This window comes from Mytilus edulis, chromosome 7 (assembly GCF_963676685.1).
Source record: "Mytilus edulis chromosome 7, xbMytEdul2.2, whole genome shotgun sequence".
In the NCBI taxonomy this organism is placed as follows: domain Eukaryota; kingdom Metazoa; phylum Mollusca; class Bivalvia; order Mytilida; family Mytilidae; genus Mytilus; species Mytilus edulis.
In genome coordinates this window covers 1062827-1079704 of record NC_092350.1, presented here as the reverse complement: position 1 = coordinate 1079704, position 16878 = coordinate 1062827, and positions in this window count along the sequence as shown.

Below are 16878 nucleotides of genomic sequence, written 5' to 3'. Positions count from 1 at the left end.
GTTGTCTCAGGAACTAGGTGCTGTGGAGACTAGGTGTTCCAAAACTAGTTGTCTCAGGAATTAGGTGCTTCGGAGACTAGGTGTTTCGAAACTAGTTGTCTCAGGAACTAGGTGCTTCGAAGACTAGGTGTTTCAAAACTAGTTGTCTCAGAATCTAGGTGCTTCGGAGACTAGGTGTTTCAAAACTAGTTTTCTCAGGAACTAGGTGCAGCGGAGACTAGGTGTTTCAAAACTAGTTGTCTCTGGATTTAGTTGCTTTGGAGACTAGGTGTTTCAAAACTAGTTTTCTCAGAAACTAGTTGTCTCAGGAACTAGGTGCTTCGGAGATTAGGTGTTTCAAAACTAGTTGTCTCCGGAACTAGATGCTGCGGAGACTAGGTGTTTCAAAACTAGTTGTCTCAGGAACTACGTGCTGCGTAGACTAGGTGTTTCATTTCAAAACTAGTTTTCTGAGGAACTAGGTGCTTCGGAGACTAGGTGTTTCAAAACTAATTGTCTCAGGAACTAGGTGCTGCGGAGACTGGGTGTGTCAAAAGTAGTTGTCTCAGGAACTAGGTGCTTCGGAGACTAGATGTTTCAAAACTAGTTGTCTCAGGAACTAGGTGCTGCGGAGATTATGTACTTCAAAAGTAGTTGTTTTAAAAACTAGTTATCTCGGAGACTAGGTGTCTCAGAACTAGGAGTCTCAGGAACCTATGGTTTTGAAGCTTGTTCTCTTTTATAGTTTTTGAAAGGTTATAATTGTTGAGTAAATCAGTTGGGACCTCGGAGTCAGTGAAAGGGTTAAGGATAAATTGAAGTTAAAGTTTTTAAACTACTTTTGGATACAAAGTTCATTATGTAAATATTGTTGATTCTTTATTAAGTTTCAAAGTTTAAAGGTTGGTCTCGTAGTTTTTAGTAAAGTCTGCAAGTTGTAGTTATAGGTTTTTAGTTAATTAAATGATTGATATTGGAGTGTCTCAGATTCTGTGAAAACGGATACGAACAGATAGTTTATAAGCCAAAAACGTTATATATGTTGTTTAGGAAAAGAAATTGTGTTTTCTATATAAAAACTAGAGGCTCTAAAGAGCCGGTGTCGCTCACCTTGGTCTATGTGAATATTAAACAATGGACACAGATGGATTCATGACAAAATTGTGTTTTGGTGATGGTGATGTGTTTGTACATCTTACTTTACTAAACAGTCTTGCTGCTTACAATTATCTCTATCTATATAACAATACTTTCTGTGGAAAATTGTTAAAAATTGACTATGAAGGGCAATAACTCCTTAGGGGGTCAATTGACTATTTTGGTCATACTGACTTATTTTTAGTTATTACTTTGCTGTACATTATTACTGTTTACAGTTTATCTCTATCTATAATAATATTCAAGATAATAACAAAAAAACAGCAAAATTTCCTCAAAATTACCAATTCAGGGGCAGCAATCTAACAACCGATTATCCGATTCATCTGAAAATTCCAGGGCAGATAGATCATGTACTGATCAGCAATTTTATTTCCTGTCAGATTTTCTCTTAATGCTTTGGTTTTTGATTTATAAGCCAAAAACTGCATTTTACCCCCATGTTCTATGTTTAGCCATGGCGGCCATCTTCGTTTGTTGGCCGAGTTACCGGACACATTTTTTTAACTAGATACCCCAATGATGATTATGGCAAAATTTAGTTAAATTTGGCCCAGTAGTTTCAGAGGAGAAGATTTTTCTAAAAGATTACTAAGATTTACGAAAAAATGGTTAAAAATTGACTATAAAGGGCAATAACTCCTAAAGTGGTCAACTGACCATTTTGGTCATGTTGACTTATTTGTAGATCTTACTTTGCTGAACATTATTGCTGTTTACAGTTTATCTCTATCTATAATAATATTCAAGATAATAACCAAAAACAGCAAAATTTCCTTAAAATTACCATTTCAGGGGCAGCAACCCAACAACGGAATGACCGATTCATCTGAAAATTTCAGGGCAGTGAGATCTTGACCTGATGAACAATTTTACCCAGTGTCAGATTTGCTCTAAATGCTTTAGTTTTTGAGTTATAAGCCAAAAACTGCATTTTACCCCCATATTCTATTTTTAGCCATGGCAGCCATCTTGGATGGTTGGCCGGGTCACCGGACACATTTTTTAAACTAGATACCCCAATGATGATTGTGGCCAAGTTTGGTTAAATTTGGCCCAGTAGTTTCAGAGAAGAAGATTTTTGTAAAAGTTAACGCAGGACGACGACGGACGACGACGGACGCCGGACGCCAAGTGATGAGAAAAGCTCACTTGGTCTTTCGGCCAGGTGAGCTAAAAATGAAATAATACAACGTGGCAATCAAGAACAGTTGGTGCACATGTTTGAAAGATACCATAAGGGACAAAACTCGTGAGTAGAACAAAATCTAAAACCGCCATGGCAAACTACATCAAACGACGAAAATACAAACAAGTCCATAAAACACTGTCTATATGTCTCATAAAACACTGTCTATATGTCTCATAAAACACTGTCTATATGTCTCATAAAACACTGTCTATATGTCTCATAAAACACTGTATATATGTATCTCATGAAACACTGTATATATGTCTCATAAAGCACTGTATATATGTCTCATAAAACACTGTATATATGTCTCATAAAACACTGTATATATGTCTCATAAAACACTGTATATATGTCTCATAAAACACTGTATATATGTCTCATAAAACACTGTATATATGTATCTCATGAAACACTGTGTATATGTCTCATAAAACACTGTCTATATGTCTCATAAAACACTGTATATATGTCTCATAAAACACTGTATATATGTCTCATAAAACACTGTATATATGTCTCATAAAACACGGTATATATGTCTCATAAAACACGGTATATATGTCTCATAAAACACGGTATATATGTCTCATAAAACACGGTATATATGTCTCATAAAACACGGTATATATGTCTCATAAAACACTGTCTATATGTCTCATAAAACACTGTCTATATGTCTCATAAAACACTGTCTATATGTCTCATAAAACACGGTATATATGTCTCATAAAACACGGTATATATGTCTCATAAAACACTGTATATATGTCTCATAAAACACTGTCTATATGTCTCATAAAACACTGTCTATATGTCTCATAAAACACTGTCTATATGTCTCATAAAACACTGTCTATATGTCTCATAAAACACTGTATATATGTCTCATAAAACACTGTATATATGTCTCATAAAACACGGTATATATGTCTCATAAAACACGGTATATATGTCTCATAAAACACGGTATATATGTCTCATAAAACACGGTATATATGTCTCATAAAACACTGTATATATGTTTTTCATAAAACACTGTATATATGTCTCATAAAACACTGTATATATGTCTCATAAAACACTGTCTATATGTCTCATAAAACACTGTCTATATGTCTCATAAAACACTGTCTATATGTCTCATAAAACACTGTCTATATGTCTCATAAAACACTGTCTATATGTCTCATAAAACACTGTCTATATGTCTCATAAAACACTGTCTATATGTCTCATAAAACACTGTCTATATGTCTCATAAAACACTGTCTATATGTCTCATAAAACACTGTCTATATGTCTCATAAAACACTGTCTATATGTCTCATAAAACACTGTATATATGTTTTTCATAAAACACTGTATATATGTATTTCATACAAATATGAAGACTGAGCAACTCGAAGCCCCCAAAAATAGGGTTTACACAGGTGTTACGGAAAGGCAAGCAGATCCTGCTCCTCATATGGCACCTACTGTGTTACTCCTGCAATTACAAATCCGTTCATTAGTCTCATTTGGTAATGGTGATTAGATTATTCTTTACTTGTATGTGTCATATAGTAATCAGTACTATTTGGCTACAAAACGCGATGCATTCCAATATCAACAGAAGGCAAACAAATAAATGAGAAATACTTTAATTCAATATATTTGAATAGCATGAATAGTTGGTGATACTTATGATATATTTTACAAGAATTTTTGTCAAATGTTGTTTTGCTTTCATAGTGAAGTATGGTTTCGTAATGACTTGATATAGTTTTGTCATTACCTTAATATGGTTTTGTCATTACTCGATGTGGATTCACAATTATTAAATGTGGTTGTGACATTAGGCAATGTGGTTTTAACATTACTTGATGTGTACGTGGCTTAACATAATGTTACAGTAGTTGTTTCGTTACATGATGTGGTTTTGTTATTTCTTGATGATAATTTGCTAATTCTTTATATGGCTTTAACATTACATAATGATGTTTCAAAATTTGACGATTTCACACTACATGACGTGTTCGTTCAAGTAATTGCTTTGGTTCTGTCATTCTTTGATGTGATTATCACATTACTTGATGAGGTAAAACCACGTGACAATTTGGGAAAAACTAGTTTTATTTTTTAACTGATTTCCATATGTTTAAAGAGTTAAAGTTCAAATTAAAATTCGGTTTGTTGATCTGAGTTATTTGGTATGAAAAAGGGGAACGGCAGACAAAAATAAGAAAAAAGTATTAAAAAAATAATTATATTTCGGACATAAGGGGGATATCCTCACACCAATTGATCCGGCCGTTTTTTCTCTCCTTAGTTCATCAAATGGAAGCAGTATTATAATTCGTGAGGAGATTTCTGCTGTCAGTTTAAAAGTGTAATGTTGACTGTAACAAGTCCATTTACCTGTAAAAAGGTAGTTTATTCTGTAGATGCTTTATCTTGATCTTGAATATTAACTCCTAAACAAAAATGAATTCTCCGATTTAGTGTGTATGATCATTTGAACATATACGAATATCAGTATTTTATTTTTATGAATTGCATTCTCTGATATACCTCGCACTAATTGAAAAAAAAACACACTTTTATATGGAACAATAAATCAGAAAAAGTTAAAAGAGCTATAATAAGTCAAAATTACAATGCAGGCGGGCTTAAAATGATAGACATAGATAAATATCTAGAAGCAATAAATACTAATAATTTTATTGGGTAAAAACACTCATTGATAACGAAGACCAATCACCCAACTGGAAAGTCTTTTTTTACTTCGATAAATTTGGACAAGAATTCCTTATATTCTAAATAAACTTTAACAATAATAATTTGATTAATAAACTAAAGGAAATAATTCCACAATTTTACTTAAAAATAATCATATCATGGATAAATTCAAAATCTGAAAAAAATAATCATATCATGGATAAATTCAAAATCTGAAAAAAATAATCATATCATGGATAAATTCAAAATCTGAAAAAAAGAATCAGATCAACTATCATATAAGCAGATTATAGACAGCAAATTATATGGGGCAATAAGAATATCAAATTAAACGGTAAATGTCTCATTTTTTAAAGACTGGATAGACAGTAAAATTTTATTTGTAAATGACATAATTGATAACAAAGGAAAATTTAATCAAAATATGATTTAAGATAAACTATCTAGCCATGTTAACTGGTTTTCGGAATATTCTAAATTGATGAAAGCAATACCAAAACCGTGGTTACAAGAACTAACTAAAGAAGAATCAATTTAAACAAAAGTTGCTACTGACTCTGAATCTAAATTTAAAGATAAAAAAGGTAGAATGGTACCAATTAAAAAAGACATTTATATTTCCCTCCTAAATAGATATTATGAAAAACCGATAGGATTTCAAAAATGATTCAAAATATTTAATTTAGAAAAAAAAAACACAACCAAAAGACAACAAATGCTGCACTTTTTTTTTTAACTATATACAAGACAATAAAATGAAAAAGTTAACATGGAAATTTCGGCATTACATTTCACTAACCAGACAATTACTTTTCTCTTGGAAAATAACTAAAACGCCTTTATGTAACATATGTAATGTTATTGAAAATTATGAACATTATTTTTTGACATGCAAATTTCTAAAATCATTTTGTGATCAAATAAAACTGTTGCTCGATAAACTTAAAATAGGTTATCATAATATATCACTTAGAAAACTTCTGCATGGTTACAAGATAAACGATACAAATTACTGTAACATTAATGATTTACTTACAATAATACTTTTTACTGTATACAAAGGATACTATATATCCGAACAAAAGACAAAACAAGTTAATGTGTTCGAAATTTTTAAAGAGAATTTCTTCAACATCACGAAATGTTGATAAATAAAGAAAACAAATGTGAAAACTTCTACAATTTAGTTACAGAAAAAATTAAATCATCTTTTTGAACTAAAATTTATAATATATATCGTATTATCTTCTCTTTATTCATTTGCATTTAATTATTATACTAGTAGCTAAATTATTATATATATTGTACACTAACAAATACTAACCTTACCACTTATATGCTATATACTAACGTTAACGAGGCCGGGATAAGGTTCCGGTACTTTATCTATCCCTAACAAATGTAAAATTCAAATAAAATTATATATATATATATAAAAAAAAAAAAAATGTTAATATGCTTAAAATGTTTAGTGTTACCTTTCGGAAAACATTATCATCAGTAAACTTTAAGATTAGTAGTATATGGTGTAGTACGAATGTCAGTTAATTGTATCTGTGATCCTAGCATGTTTTCACTTTTTAAACAGGAGATTTTGAAAATTGTAAATAATTTTATTACTATAATCATGATAATATTGCATGGTTTCCAACCCTTGAGATCTATTTCAAATAAAGGTAGTTTTACAAAGTAGGTCTTGTTTTTTTATGTTTTATTTAGTAACCAAGTTAGGAACATTGAATCGTCATCACAAGATTGAATTATTTGGAAAGTGTACGCGAGCCGATACAATATATGCTATAATTGTGAAACTTTATATTTAGCTCTATTTCAAGATTATACTGGATACCAAAACTTCAAAAAACTCCATATAAAGAACGACACATAGCTGGATCATCAAGATGTTCGACTAAACATCTTTCTAAAGTGTTGACTAATATTCTTTCTACAAAAGATGGCCTCCAAAAATATTGTGAAGAGACATATTCAACAAGTGGTGTCAATCAGATGTGGATTCTCAAAAATTCTAAAGATCTGCTGCTAAATTTCGGATCACAATCTCTGCAATTTTGCAGCAACATTATAACCTTTGATTTTTCTACGCATTACACTACTATTCACCATGCTCAATTGAAATATCGACTTCGCCATCTCATTAAACAGCGCTTTTCTATAAAAATGGAAATCGTAGATATAAATTTCTTGTTTTGGGTTATAATAATTCCATTTTTTGTGAAGAACCACACTGATTCTATCAAAAAATACAGTGAAGATAATATTATCAAACTGTTGAACTTTTTAATCGACAATATATTTGTTGAGTTTGGTGGATTGATATTTCAATAAACAGTCGGTATTCCAATGGTTTCTAATTGTGCACCCCTTCTAGTTTTTGTACTCGTATGAAGCAGAATTCATTCAGAACCTTCTAAAAGACAAAGAGAAAAAGCAAATTGCAAAGTTCTTTAATTTTACTTTCAGATATAGTGTGTCCTATCACTGAATAACCCATATTTCAGTCAGTATTTGCATCTCATATATCCCAGTGAACTTGAAATTAAGGATACTACTGAGACAAGAAGGATTGCTTAATACCTTGATATTTTCCTCAACATTGACACAGATGGACGACTACACACTAAAATCTATGACAAACGTGATGAATTTAACTTCCCAATTATCAATTTCCCATTTCTCTGCAGTAACATACCCTCTGCTCCGTCGTATGGTGTGTACATATCTCAATTGATACGTTATGCTCGTGCATGTTAACACTATACTGACTTCATATACAGGAGTGTGCTACTTACGCAGAAACTGCTCCAACAGAGCTATGAGGAGAAAAGATTTAAAATAACACTCCGTAAATTTTATGAACACCATCACGAATTGGTTGATCTATACGATGTGTCTGTGTCTAAACTAACTAATGACATTTTTACCACGTCTTAGATTGTGGTTTAACATCTATGTCGTCTGGTTGCTAAGTACCGAACATGACCTATTCCGGAATATGACTGTTATACCGAGAGTGAATTTACATTGCTGTATTACATGTCTCGGTATTTCGTACATCCAATATTTATGTATTTATTTAGAACTGTTATACTGAATATGGATTTGCATTGCAGTGCGGCGTGTCTCGGTGTATTGTACATCCAGCATTCATTGATTTATTTTTGATATTTCTGTTATGGTTTCGGTTGGATGATCTGATATGTCTTATCGTTTGTAATCCAAATAATTATGAAATTGCCTTTCAATACCACCATAGTCTTGAAAATTGTTTGGACGAATATTGTAAAATAATTGTATAAAGTTCGAGATTGCATGTTACTTACGTAAGTGCGTCACTGTTTTTGATATCCTGTGGTGTTTGTCGTTGATGGAATATGTTCGTTGTTGTTTTGCGGTTTGCATGTTGTGTCGACTACTATATCATTTGTTTTTGAGTTTCTCTGTTATGAATGTTCTTGCATTTATTTGTACTGTATTTCTGTCAGGTAGTGTTTTTCCGATATTTGTTAACATTGTCATAAAGCGGGATGTTTGGCATGCCATTAAACCAGGTTCAACTCACCATTTTTTCTTAAAATGTCCTGTACCAAGTCAGGAATATGGCAGTTGTTATCAAATAGTTCATTTCTATATGTGTTGGCGTTTGTTTTTGTTACACTTCGGTGTTCCTGTTGTTCCTTTGTTTTCCTCTTATAGTTGATGTGTTTCCCTCGGTTTTGGCTTATAACCCGGATTTGTTTTTTCTCAATCGATTTATGACTTTTGAACACCGGAATACTACTGTTGCCTTTATTTACAACTGATAAGATCATGCTACAGAAATAATTATCATTCAATAAAACTAGCCACATTTAATTGAGAACGATTTGTTTCCAAATCATGCAATAATAAGCTTTGTGATGCTATTTATTGTCATAAAAGGATTGAACTACACAATGATAATAGTTCAATAACATGGTTGTTAAGTGAGTTTTTTTAAAAACGCTTATAATTATTTTCTGGTTAATCCATCTTAAATAGTTTTATAAAACACGCAGATAAAGATGCAAGCCAACATTTACAATGCAATATTTTTGAAAAACGTCATAGGCGCATGATATATGGCCTAACTTGTGTTTATCCAATTAAGGGGAGTTAACTCTGTAATCGTCTATCATTTTAACCAAAAGTTATCCAGAGATTTCTCGAATTACAAGACAAGCAGAAACGAAAGACTTATCATTTCCAACTCAAGATGAGGGTAACTTCAAAATAGGATGGTTAGGTCGGTGGGTTTTTTCGGTCATGTTTTGGACTTTTTATAAATTGCCTGATTCTTACAAAGACTGGCACTTAACCATCGAGATGACCTCCGAAGACTGCCGACGGTAATAAAACTCGATAATAACATAAATATAAATATAAACAGATAGCGTCCACGTGCAATTGGATTTTTCTAGGTCTGTTTGATTTCAAATGGTAGATTATAAAGTATGGTAATCATAATTTTTACCTGTATAAGAATGATGATTTTTTGATCGAATCAATAAACCAAATGGTTCATCCTTGTTTCATTTTCAATGTTTACATGCTTTTCCTTTTAATAGCTGAATACACGCGTAACCAATCTCAAGGTAAATGGTTAAATTGAAGGTCATATGAATACGAATGCAATGAGTTCGAAATATATCTCGTAGGTAATGCCCCTTAAAACAACTCCAGGTTTCATAACTGACTAAATGTGATCTAACAAACATTAACGAAGATTTCATTTAGCACAATGATTACGACCCATAAAGATTAAAGGACTTTATGTAATAATATGCATGTCTTATAAAATGTCGATTCATATTAAAGATAAATAGGCTTAAACGCCCTGTGCTCTTTTAAGTATTCCCTTTTATCTTAAATATTTAACTAAACACTGTCACATTAAGTAATTTAAATCCCAGATTTTCTTTGGAAGAAACCGATAAATAGAACAATTGCATGAACCGATAGATATCATAGACTAATCCTGAATCTACGAGAATAATACACAGAAATTGATTTTCAAAGAAAAATACGTTTATCATGATTATAAATAATACCACATTCAGCTGTCAATATGTATCACATAACGAGACACAAAAATAATATTAAAACAATATCAAGAATAAAATACTAAAATGAAAACAATAGGCAAATCATAAGCATTTTAACAATGAAATTATCACTTCATAAAGTTGGTGCGCGCTTTTCTAGATTTACCTTCATCAGGAAGCTTAAAGCCAACAAATTAAAAGACAAGGATTTCTGAAAATATCAACTGAGGATTTAAGAAAATTATATTTTAAATCATGTCAGTATACTGAAACACTGACTACTGTCACCCTCGATGACAAGAAACCAAAAAGTAGTGGTATCAACCCAGTGCTAAAAATCCTTGTGTGTCATCGCTTTACTTAACAAGTATGTCATCTAGTATAAATATACGTAGGAAAAAAGCTAGTTCATAACACCTGCAAATTTATGGGTTTTTACATGGTTTTGTTTTCTAATTAAGAAATAATTTTACTAATAGTAAGGAGTTCTTGCATCGAATTTGATTCACTAATGAATAAGCAATGGTAACATAATGACATTGTAAAGGCGAGACACAGTAAGTGTAAACCAGTGATTGGGTTTATGAAGAGGTAAAACCATCAGGAGCTGACTTTCAATATATTACCAAACCTTAAAGGTGAAAAAATAATCTAGCGATCACCCATACAAGCAAAATGTAGAAAAGAACTTTTAAACGATAAATGAAAAAAAATCTGTATGTTTTATAGCATCGTGTCAAAATTGTAAATATTTTTTAAAATGGAACACTCATTATCAGATGGAAATAACATAATATACAGTTTTAAGATTTCTAAAAAAAACAATAAAAGAGAAGCGAAAGATACCAAAGGGACATTTGAGCTCGTAACAAACTGACATCGTCATTACAAAATAAAAATAAAGAAACAAGCATACAAAGCACAATATATTAAAATAAAGACTCATCAACACGAACCCCATAAAAAAACAGAGGTGATCGCAGCTGCTCCTGGAGAGTAAGCGGAGCCTGTTTCACATGTGGAAGCCTTCGTGTTGCTCATGAAAGTCCAAACCCGTAGATAATTCTCATTAGGGAGCAAGTCTTGCTCCACATGTGGCACCCGTCGTGTTGCTCATGTAAATACAAACCCGTAGATAATTTTCATTAGGGAGCAAATCTTGCTCCACATGTGGCACCCGTCGTGTTGCTCATGTAAATACAAACCCGTAGATAATTCTCATTAGGGAGCAAGTCTTGCTCCACATGTGGCACCCGTCGTGTTGCTCATGTAAATACAAACCCGTAGATAATTCTCATTAGGGAGCAAATCTTGCTCCACATGTGGCACCCGTCGTGTTGCTCATGTAAATACAAACCCGTAGATAATTCTCATTAGGGAGCAAGTCTTGCTCCAAATGTGGCACCCGTCGTGTTGGTCATGTAAATACAAACCCGTAGATAATTCTCATTAGGGAGCAAATATTGCTCCACATGTGGCACCCGTCGTGTTGCTCATGTAAATACAAACCCGTAGATAATTCTCATTAGGGAGCAAGTCTTGCTCCACATGTGGCACCCGTCGTGTTGGTCATGTAAATACAAACCCGTAGATAATTCTCATTAGGAAGCAAATCTTGCTCCACATGTGGCACCCGTCGTGTTGCTCATGTTAATACAAACCCGTAGATAAATCTCATTAGGGAGCAAGTCTTGCTCCACATGTGGCACCCGTCGTGTTGGTCATGTAAATACAAACCCGTAGATAATTCTCATTAGGAAGCAAATCTTGCTCCACATGTGGCACCCGTCGTGTTGCTCATGTTAATACAAACCCGTAGATAAATCTCATTAGGGAGCAAGTCTTGCTCCACATGTGGCACCCGTCGTGTTGCTCATGTAAATACAAACCCGTAGATAATTCTCATTAGGGAGCAAGTCTTGCTTCACATGTGGCACCCGTCGTGTTGCTCATGTTAATACAAACCCGTAGATAAATCTCATTAGGGAGCAAGTCTTGCTCCACATGTGGCACCCGTCGTGTTGCTCATGTAAATACAAACCTGGGGGTAAGTCTGATTCTGAGGTTAATATTCGAGAAAAATGAGGACGGGATTTTCATCATCCCAATCGACCTGCATTTTATTGTGCATCACATAAAGATTACAAAAGATTTGATCAAGTGGTAATTACCTGAATTATCATCTGGAAATAAATTTAAAATGTTTTAAGATAACTATAAAGAATACCAGGAACCTTTGTGTTAGTAGTAGAACCACTGTACCATGGCTCTTTGAAAATAGTGGAATTAATTACTTTTTGAGCGTAAATTTTTTTTGGAAGTACTTGACAAATTGCATGCTTATATTTGTGATTTTGAATCTATTCAAAGTTTTGATTTTTCTACCCTATATACATGTACCACTTTGCCTCATATTCTTATTAAGAAACAAAAAAATATACACCTATTTAAATGGGCATTTAAAAAGTCAGAATGCGAATACATATGTTCAATTGGATATGTTTTTATACTATAACTGCCCTGGAAATTTTATTAGAGAACGTTTTTGTTCACTTTGGCGATTCCGTATATCGTCAAGTTATCGGAATTCAAATGGGGACTGTGCACCACCTATTACAGACTTGTTTCTGTATTGTTATAAGTTACAATTTATGATTCAAATCAGCAAAGACCCACTGAAACAACATCTGATACAAAAATTTAACATTGCTTTTAGATATTCGGATGATACATTGGCTCTCAATAATGAAGACTTCAGTGTGTATACTAAAGACATTTATCCTTTTGAACTAACTTTAAATAAAGCTAATACTAATTATCAACACTGCCCTTTCCTCGATCTTGATATTTATATCATTAAGGGGAAACTCAATACCTTAATTTACGATAAAATAGATGATTTTTTATTTCCTATCGTTAATTGTCCATTTTTAGATGGTGACGTTCCCTTGTCAACACTGCTGGTGGAGGTTTAATTTCCCGAGGGTATCGTCATCACAGTAGTCAGCACTTCTGAGATCATTGATATGGTCATATTTATAAATTAACTGCTTACAAAACTTTTGAATTTTTGAAATACTAAGGCTTGTCTACCTCAGGAATAGATTACCTTGGCTGTATTTGGCAAAACATTTAGGAATTTTGGTCAACAATGCTCTTTAACTTCGTACTTTATTTGGCCGTTTGAACTTTTTTGGATTCAAGCGTCACTGATGAGTCTTTTGTAGACGAATCGCGCGTCTGGCGTAAATCCAAAATTTAATCCTGGTATCTATGATGAGTTTATTGTACTTGATATTCATATAATGAAGACATAACCTTTCAATCAGTTTATCTGAGGCCTGGAGCTCGCATGTCAGTAACTGCTAGTAGTCCTTTGTTAATTTATGTATCATTGTCATTTTGTTTAGTTTCTTTAATTTGTTACCTATTCTGACATCGGACTCAGACTTCGTTTGAACTGACTTTAACTGTGCGTATTGCTGTGTGTTTGTTTTGCTACGACTAGAGGTATAGGGGGAGGGTTGAGATATAAAAAAAACATGTTTAACCCCGCCAAATTTTTGCGGCTGTCCAAAGTCAGGAGCCTCTGGCCTTTGTTAGTCTTGAATGATTTTTAATTTTAGTTTCTTGTGTATATTTCGGAGTTTAGTATGACGTCCATTATCACTGAACTAGTATACATTTTTGTTTAGGGGCCAGCTGAAGTACGCCTCCGGGTGCGGGGATGTCTCACTGCATTGAAGACCAATTGTTTTCTGTTGGGTTAGTCACCCCTTGCTCGCTACAGTATAGTATCTGTGAACCCGCAACACAGATGGCGACTTAACTTCCCATACTTGTAATCAAGTATCCAATGCTATTACTGATATGTTATGTTTATAAAATAACTACTGAAAAACCTACCACAATAATTAAAATAAAAACATTGCATCCAAGTTTCCTGTGGTAAGAAGTGAAATATTTTTTTTTATTAAAGTACAAATGTACTCAGTAGTCCAGTTTTAGTTGGTTTCCTTGAAGGTTTTCAAAAGGATCCAAGAATATGTCACCGTTTGGGTAAATACAATGCGACAGTAACTCAACAATAGAGTAAAACCAAAAGAAAGCTATGAAAATGTCAAAGTACAGTCTTTCCAAATAAACGATTATGGTATCTAATGCAATATGGTTCTTCTTTTTGCCTTGCAAGTCTTTGCATGAAAAATGACACATTTATGTCATACAAATGCTAGTCTGATTACCTCCATATAGCTTTGAAATAACTATCAAATGTTGATTATTGTCTAATGATAATGTACCTTCATTTTAAAGGTATACTGTGCACAAAACATAACAGGTCACGATATTCTTGATCCGAGGTTACACAAGAGTCAGATGACAGACAGTGTTATTACTATGTACGTGATTTATGTGAAAGGAACTGTTAAATTTCTATATGAGTCCAAAAAAGAAAGCCAAAAATCCAAAGAAAAGGAAAAACACGAGTGGTCAAAATGTAAGTGGTCAGAAACGAAATAAAAAGACACTGAAATCAACTCACACGCCGAATGAAAACAAAAACAATGCAAGTCAAAATAAAACCGATAGTAATGTAATTGAAAAGGCGAATATGGACACGTTTAACGTTCCAGCTTATGATTCCCCAATGATCCAACAAAACAGATCACAATTCCAACAGTATGCGGTATCGCAGCATCCGATTCAAAATCCAAATTTTACTCAACTTTCGCCAACACTACCAGCTGCCGGGTTTTACTCAAGTACCCCACACAACTTACAACCTATGATGAATCCTAATATAGATGCAAATAATAAACTTGATATGCTTACCCATAAAGTTAACGAAATTTTCAACAAAATGTCGATGATGGATGAACTGTCAAAAAAATTAACTTCGTTTGATAAAACTGTCCAAACCTTAGTGAAAACCGTCGAAAATGTAACGAAAAGAGTCGATGAGGTCGAAAAGAGCATGAACTTTGTGAACGAAAAATTCGAACATAATAACAACGATGTTAAAGAGGTTAAAAGTGCTTTTAATGAAATTCGATCCGAAAAAGATGCCACTAATAACACAATCTTCCGACTACAACAAGATCTAGATGACTTATATGATCGGCACATAGATCTCCAAACAAGATCAATGCGGGAGAACCTGATTTTCACCGGAATACCGCTTCAGGAAAAAGACGAACAAACGGAACAAACGGAAAAAATCATTGAAAACTTTATGGTCGAACAACTCAAACTAAACAGACCCGCGGAATACGAACGTGCTCATCGTTTTGGGAAGGAATATATTGAGAGAAATAGAGATGGCTCAGTTAAATTTACAACAAAGCCGATTGTCTGTAGATTCAGAAACTTTAAAGAACGCGAGACTGTTCGAAAAGCCGCAAGAGAGTTGAGGGATACTGGATTCGGCATTAGTGAGCAGTTCCCAAAAGAAATTAATGACAGACGAAAAACGCTATGGCCATTCTTTCAAGAAGCACGGAGACAGGGAAAAAAGGCATTCTTTAGGAGGGATCGCCTCTTCGTAGATGGAGTCGAATTTTTTCCACCAGAGAAAACAGATCATCAAAACCCTGGAGCGACAAGACAACAACCGAGACGAAACTACGATGATGAAGGCGCTCGCCCCAAATCAACCCAAGGAAAAAACAACGGGAGACGTTCCAAGAAAGGACATTAGGACAACCCTGGAGGCAAAGAAGATACAGTACGAAGTGACCAGTCAACCGATACATGTGACTTTCACCCTTGTGAATTGAATTTAACTGTAAATAAAACTGACAATAGTATTAACCTGTTATGTTTAAACGTATGTGGTATTAAAAATAGATTACTTTACCCTGAATTTAAATCCCTATTGTGTAATCATGATATTATCTGTCTTACTGAAACCAAACTAGATGATTGCGACGTAATTAATTGTGATGAATTTGTTTTTAGTTTTAAAAATAGACACAAGCTTTCTAACTATAGATCTGGTGGTATTGCATTGGGTTACCGAAAGTATTTAGAAAAGTATATTAAACCTATTGAAACTGAATGCAAATTTGTTTATTGATTTACTATTGATAAGAAAGTCTTAAATTTATCTGAAAACGTTTTTATTGGTATAGTTTACATACCACCAGTAAATACAAATTATACATCTGAAGAAGCTTTTAATGAGATAGAAATTGAACTTCAGAGATTTTCTGAAAAATCTGATTATATTATTTTGGTTGGAGACTTTAACAGTCGCACAGCAAATTTGCCTGATTTTTATGATGAAGATGATATAGATGATTTTGTAATTGACAACCTTACTGATCAATCAGACTATACTGATGTATATATGTTAGATGATTTAAATATACCAAGAACAAGAAATAATCCAGACAAAGTTGTAAATTGTTATGGTAGAAAATTTCTTGAATTTTGTAAAAATAACAAAGTATTTATTTTAAACGGTAGAGTTGGCCAAGATGTTATTGGTCGGCCTACCAGTAGAAGTAATAGTGTTATAGATTATATTATTTGTACCTCACACTTTTTAAGATGCGTATCGAATTTTGAAATTCTTGAATTTTCTAAACTTTTTTCTGATGTTCACTCACCTTTGAAACTATCTTTTAATAGAGTGAACCCCACATTTGAACTACTCACTACAGAGTTATCTTATCAAGAAGAAAATAAAATTGGAAAATGGAAATTTGAACAAGTAAATGATTTCAAAAATAACATAGATGAAGA